We start from the raw sequence: 7934 nt of genomic DNA, 5'->3' as shown, positions 1-7934 counted from the left end.
CTCTCTCTCTCTCTCCCTCTCCCTCTCTCTCTCTCTCCCTCTCTCTCTCTCTCCCTCTCTCTCTCTCTCTCTCCCTCTCTTTCTCTCTCTCCCTCTCTCTCTCTCTCTCTCCCTCTCTTTCTCTCACTCCCTCTCTCTCCCTCTCCCTCTCTCTCTCCCTCTCCCTCTCTCTCTCTCCCTCTCTTTCTCTCACTCTCTCTCAGCATCACGTTTTCTTCTGTACAATATTCAACAATCACCTCCAACAGAAGCCCTCAAACTGCCCACAGACAGTGAACGCACCACGCTGCCCAGGAGAATAATCAGGGGTTTAATTGGAATAAATCAAACAGGAATTTATTGGTTTTCATGTGAAATATCAAACAGTAGAGTCGTCCTGCAGCAGCAAACAAACATCACATCCAGCTGTAATCCTACATTTCCTACACTACGTGTAAGTTAGTGTAGAATTATATAAATATTATCTGCCATTGTTACATATTTGGGGTCATTTATATTAATATTTGGAGTGATTTATATTAATATTTGGGGTGATGTATTAACCTATTGTAACTTATTTTCTCTTATTTCTAATTAACGTACAATTTAAAAAAATAATAATTCAATATCCACCTCTACTTAAAAAGGAAAGAAAAAGAAGAAAGTCAGATGTTGACAGAAGTTGTGAACCCTGCTGTGCATTTTTTAATATTTTAATAATAAACAGTTAATATATTTATCTATCACATGATATCAGTATGATATTAAAGTGAAAGTGTGTCCTGTCCAGAGTCTCTGACATTACAGAATAATGGTAATAATGTTAATGTTAATAACATCTGTTGCGGAAATTTTCTCTCGAGAAAGAAGGCACATGGAGACATAAAGAAAGCATTAAACATTGTTACTTGTTGAAGCAGTTGTAAACACTGTACAATCCATCACATCATCAGTAACAATTATACAAATGTCCAAACACAAACAAAAATACAATCATCTTGTATTTTTGGAGAGAAAGCATGTTGTTCAGCTGGCCCTTTCCCTAAAGCCAGCCCTTTCTCTAAAGATTGTGAACTCAAACTAGACAGCTTTATACCTCTCCAGAAGCAAAGCTAAAGACAGTCTGGTCCCTAAATGGACACTTCCACAAACCGTTACACCTTCTTACAAACAAGTATGGTCTCTAAAACAGTAGGCTTAAGACAAAGATATCTCTAGCTAACCCCAGAGGTCAGCAAGCAACCCTCAGATAGAAACAGGTTCAAGAGTTCAACTAGCCTAGGAGTAGGATTTCTTCACCAACATGTGTCCCCAAAATGACGATGACATTACATCACATTCAGTTGATAACAAACATTGACTCCTTAGTTTGAAAACATTTGTAACATATATACAAAAGATTTATAAAATGATAACCTACTATTCAATTTTCTTTCACATTCCCTCCTTTTATCATTTGATAATCCTTTGTGCATATCAGAACTCAAGAGATCCCAAACTCAATACATTTTCCTTGAAACCTAAACACCTAAACACTTAATCATCATTACATTGCAACAAAAACACTACATCTGATGTAAAATTAAACCTCTTTCAACACATTCCAAAAAGGTAAACATGAGATCCCCTTTTGACAACCCACAAATCCTTGACTCTTCTTACATTAAGACATTCTCAAACATGAAACTGCATGTATTATACAACACTCAGTGTACAATAACTAGATGAAAAGTGTCCCATGATGATGAACAATGTCCCTTGCTCTGATGTTTCTCCTTGTCCCAGAGTCATATACCTGGGTTCGATAGTGACGATCTTACCAAACCTCTCAACACTGTCCCAGAAACTTGATTTTGCTTGTCCCAGCCTTGTGAGAACAACTCTTGCAGTCAGAGTTCAAGCAGGCTCTTCTCAGAACCAGTCTTGCTCAGACCCTTGCAGCCACCAGCTTATAGCAAGTGTTGAATCGAGTCCTTTTGTCCTTGTATTACACCAGGCTTATCCACACGACCCTCCTGGTCCTTCCTGTGGCTTTCTCACAGCCCTGGTGCCCCGAAGCAGCTTCAGTTTTGCTGTCCAAACTCAGTTCAGTGTCGTTCATGACCACATGCCTTCATGTGAAGGAGTTGGGGGAACTGCTGCACAGGGTTATTTTAGACCCTGCCTGTGTGTAGGCCTCTCTGCTTACTCTGTCCCACAAAACCTTTCAAAGTGACTTGACACTCGATGACGTCTTCAACAGTCCCATTTCATCCAACCAAACTGTCCAAAACTCAAACACAGTCAATTAATAACAACATCACAGTTGAAACACGACTTAAAGACAGTTGAAACACGTGTGGGCCGAAGCTACAGCATGTCATGTCTACCCTTTTAACACACATCATGTTTAACCGTGCAATGCAACAACAAAACAGTCATACACAAATTCTATATCAGAGTTGTAGGTCTCTTCAGTTCCTCACTGATTCCCTCCTGTGTTCCATAATCTAAGCACATCTCCATCATCAGAAAGAGCCTAATCATGTGATGCATCAATAAAACAAACCCTTGTACAACCACTTAAACACAAACAATATTCAATAACTTTGGTTTCTTACTTAAGACCTATTTTTTTATCTCAGATTCCTAAGAGAAGCATGTTGTAGACTCCCATATTGAGGAAATCCTGAATTCTTATGCCACTTTGGCAACAGAGCCATCATAACTCACTTTTCTTTTCTTTTTTTCTTTTTTTTAAATGTTTTTTCCACTTTTCCTTTACTCTCCCGAGTTTAACAACTTATTGCTAACATTTGCTTTGGAAAGTTAAATCTTTTCTGAACTCTCCTCTCATTAACTTCTTTGCAGGTAGGAGCTGCAGACACATACCCGCACAGCAAAATGCAGTAACTCAAACAAAGAAAAACAGTACTGTACAGCACGGACTCGAACCGTACTAAGCGCTTCTTAACAATTTACGCAGGCTCACATATTGATAGAACTCTGATCTCACCTCGTATTTTAGGCCTTTTTGGGGACTCTAACCCCTTTTATTTCTATGGCTTTTAGTTCCGCAGGCTCACATATTGATGGAACTCTGATCTCACCTCGTATTGTACGCAGGCTCACGTTTGTTGTTCCCGGTCTTACCTCGCACTTTTAGCCCAGGGGACTCTAACCCCTATTAGCTTTAATCAAGGACTTTAACCTTGAAAGGGACCCTGGCAGCGGACTCTAACCCTGCCTCTTTTCTGTGCACTTTTTAGGCAAGAGAACACTTTTCTCTCACTTTAGGCAAATTCCCTAGGAATTCCCTCTCTAAGCTTAGAGTATCTATGACGCCATTAAAACTTCAACAACCACCAATGCATGCCTTCGAACTAAACTCCCTTCCTTTCCTAAAAATTTTGGAAGCAAATAACAAATGCAATTTCCACAGAATTAATCACAATTACCAACAAACCAAAGATTGCTTACCACTGTCCCCATTTCCTGGAAGGTGACCCCAGCCTTCTCGCAAAAAGACCCTAACTTACATAGGTCCCCGAGGTTTCTGCAATCTTCTAGGATCAGTCCTGGCCACTGGACAGGTCAACTCTCCCAGGAAAAAGGCCAGTGGGTTAGCATCCCGGACGAGCCCCCAAATGTTATGGAAATTTTCTCTCGAGAAAGAAGGCACATGGAGACATAAAGAAAGCATTAAACATTGTTACTTGTTGAAGCAGTTGTAAACACTGTACAATCCATCACATCATCAGTAACAATTATACAAATGTCCAAACACAAACAAAAATACAATCATCTTGTATTTTTGGAGAGAAAGCATGTTGTTCAGCTGGCCCTTTCCCTAAAGCCAGCCCTTTCTCTAAAGATTGTGAACTCAAACTAGACAGCTTTATACCTCTCCAGAAGCAAAGCTAAAAACAGTCTGGTCCCTAAATGGACACTTCCACAAACCGTTACACCTTCTTACAAACAAGTATGGTCTCTAAAACAGTAGGCTTAAGACAAAGATATCTCTAGCTAACCCCAGAGGTCAGCAAGCAACCCTCAGATAGAAACAGGTTCAAGAGTTCAACTAGCCTAGGAGTAGGATTTCTTCACCAACATGTGTCCCCAAAATGACGATGACATTACATCACATTCAGTTGATAACAAACATTGACTCCTTAGTTTGAAAACATTTGTAACATATATACAAAAGATTTATAAAATGATAACCTACTATTCAATTTTCTTTCACACATCAGGACTAATTATTTTATTATCTGCATCAGTCTGTATCTTATCATTTTAATGTACACAATTGTGGAAGTAAGATCATTGCTCCTTTGCTTTGCTACTCGTGTGTGTCATTGGGAAAAGGAATGTACTCTAGGAGGCCCACTCCTCTCCTTCCATCCTGGCAGAGGTCCAAATAAGGTAATATTCTGAGTCTCAAAATAAGCAAATATGGTTTGGGGGTCTTGGTTTCTTAGGGAAAGATGACTCTCACATATATGGTAAATAGACTGTACTTGTGTAGCACCTTTCTAGTCTTCCAACCACTCAAACACACACATTCATACACTGAATGGGTACGGGGCTACCATGTAAGGTCTCAACCTGCCCATCAGAGGAAATATAATCATTCACACACTGATGGTGCAGCCATCAGGTGCAGTTTGGGGTTCAGTATCTTGCCTAAAGACATTTCGACATGGAGCCGGGAATCAAACCTCCGACCCTCTGATTAGTGGACGACCCGCTCTACCTCCTGAACCACAGCTGCCCCAGTATGTAGAAGTATATCTCGAGGCCATTGGCTGTAATCATATAAGCTGATACATTGACCAATCACAGATCATTTCTCTGTTCTCTGGAACTATAATAGATCAGGTTTGCTCTTTGTTCGTTGAGACAAGCTGATGCAAATCTTTGTGTGTTCTGTCTCCTTATTGTACAATAATAATTTATAATCTTCAACCCAACAGTGTTTTGGATATTATTTCATATGTGTGTTTAATGTTTCCAGACGATTTCCACGACAATATACATACATATACGTGAGCTCACTGTAAAGTCACCAAACCTGCCAGATATTAGATATTAAGTCCCTGTAGGAATATTATATCAGGAATAATATAATATTAGGAATATTATAGGAATATTTCAGCATGCAGGGTTTGAACCATACAGTGAGTGAAGTAGTTGCTTTATATTGATTGTTGTTGATGACCTGCTTTATTTTTGTGTACAGTCCTGTTGAATAATAGAAGCTGTGATGAAACAGCTCAGCCGTAGGCTTGTAGAGGACAGTCACTGCAAATGTACGCAGGTCAACAGGTGGCAGAAATGCTGCTACTTTGAGCCCAGCAGAGGGCAGTGTTGACTGTGGAATGGTTCAGTGTCAATAGTCTAATACAGTGTGGAGGAGGATGCATCATGTTTATTGATATTAGATTATAATGTCTCACAGGTTATTACCATGTTGGTGCTTGTTATATATGTATATAATGCTACCAGCTTAGATCATTATTTTATACTTTTTATTCTCTCCACTTCAGTTGAAAGTGTGTGCTGACTGTGTGGCAGTGATAAATAAAGTGTTCAGAGCTTCAGTGGCGTCCTCTTGTGTTTCTAACTGGACATGTTGCAGTGGGACAGCATGTCTAACCACTATGAAGTGATGGTGGTGAACTCATTAAGCCACTTCAACAATAGAAGACATCATCAATAATACTGATTTAAGTCAAGCAGATCAGTTTATTCAACCCTGAAATATCACTTTACTGTCAGAATATTGTTCAAGGATTTTGCTGATGTTAGATAATGTAAAGTATATTCACTAAACCCAAATATACATCATATATAAAACACCAAATATAATAATAATAATAGTAATAATAGTAGAGTATTATTACTTTTCCTTTCTTTTTAAATGAGTTACCAAGTTTGTTAAATGAATAATCGATCATTTTAAATTGTATATGTGTTTGTTTTTTAATTAATGAATTAATTTTATTGTATTTGTCCCATGTTTGATTTCAACTGCTGGCGTGGTCGTCTACTTTATTCCTGTTTCCTCTCTCATCACGTGTTACTCTGTCCATATACCTCTGTGAGGGGTCAATGTCAAGTCAAGTCAAATCAAACTTTATTTGTATAGCACATTTAAAAGAACTGACAAAAGTGCGGAACAAGCTTAAAATAGCAAAAATAAATAAATATAAAAGTAAATAACAAATAGAAATGAAAGAGCACACAATGTACACACTGTACAATAGACATAACAATAATGATAATAATTAAATAATTCTGGCACAATAGAAGATGAAGTCAAAGTGTCAAGCTCAACCTGAATTGAAAGGCAGTGAGAAGAGGAGGGTCTTCAGCAATGACTTTAAGGTTTCTAGGGTCTGAGCAGTCCTCACATGAATAGGTGAGCTGTTCCAGAGATTAGGAGCAGCCACCACAAAGGCTCAGTCACCTCTGTTCTTGTGCCTGAATCTCAGAACATCCAAGAACATCTGGTTGGTTGACCTCAGTGCTCTAACTGGAGTATGATGATACAGGAGTTCTGCTAGATAAGGTGGTGCCAGCCCATTTAAAACCTTAAAAGTAAAAAAATAAAATTGTAAAATCAATCCTAAAATGGACAGAAGGCCAGAGGAGAGAGGCCAATACTGGTGTTATTTGATCATGTTTTTTTTACCAGTTAGAAGACAAGCAGCTGAATCTTGTAGTAACTGCAGACAATGAAAAGTCCAATGAAGAGGCAATAAAAAGAACATGCTCTGGTTTTAGAGTTGACCACAGTACAGAAACTGCCCTGGTCAGAGTTCAGAGATAACCATGAAGTTTCTGTTCTGGTACTTCTTGACCTCAGTGCAGCTTTCGATAAGGTTGATCATGTTATTCTTCTTCAGCGCCTTGAACGCTGTTTATGTCTTAGAGGCACTGTTCTTAACTGGTTTTCTTCCTACCTTACTGGTAGATCTTTTTCTGGTCAATTCTTGGTCCTCTACTGTTTAATTTGTATATGCTCCCACTTGGGTCCATCATTCAACAATACAATATATCATATCAGTCCTATGCTGACGACACACTGTTATACATCTGTTTCTGCCAACCACCTTAACCCAGTGAATGATCTCATCCAGTGCGTTACTGATGTCAAACATTGGATGGCTAAAAATTACTGACAGCTAAATGAAAACAAAACAGAGATTCTTTTAGCAGGTCTGAAGGCTTTGAGGCACCAGATTCACTCTTTGTTAACTCCCCTGTCGGTAAAACCCTGTGAGCATGTCAAAAACTTGGATGTGATTTTAGATGCTCTCAACTTTTAGAAGCACATATCTAATATCTCTCAGACTGATTTTTATCATCTTAGAAATATATCTAAAGTTAGAGCTTTCCTATCACAGGCAGATTCTGAAAAGTTGATTCATGCATTTATTTCCAGTCGACTAGATTACTGTAATGCACTTTTTGCTGGACTGGCAAAGAACTTAATAAACTCCAGCTTATTCAGAATGCTGCAGACAGAGTATTAACTAAAACCAAAAGGTGTGAACACATCACTCCTATTTTTTTTTTTTTTAACTTTATTGCCTTTATCAAACTTGCAGGCAATACAAACACAAACATACATTCAATACAAATATACACAACCTAACCCTCCCATAGGAGGCTACAAACAAACAGACAAATAAAAACAAAAACAAAACCAATTACACCAACTGAGACAGCAACAACAAAAAAAAAAAAACAAAACAAAACAGACAAACAAAAAGGTCACCTTGTCATTAAATGTTATACCGCAATTCTTGGTTGTGCAGGGTCAAAGTAGATGATATAGAATTGTACATTACATTTAAGGTGTTAGCATAATTTCAGTCCCAGAATGACTAGGGCCCATCTTCTTATGAATAGTGGTACTTTAAACTGTAAAATAGCAGTCATATTTTCCATGGTATGTATCTGCTTAA

This window comes from Thunnus albacares, chromosome 11 (genome assembly GCF_914725855.1).
Source record: "Thunnus albacares chromosome 11, fThuAlb1.1, whole genome shotgun sequence".
Classification (NCBI taxonomy): Eukaryota; Metazoa; Chordata; class Actinopteri; order Scombriformes; family Scombridae; genus Thunnus; species Thunnus albacares.
Note: the sequence above shows the minus strand (reverse complement) of the source record.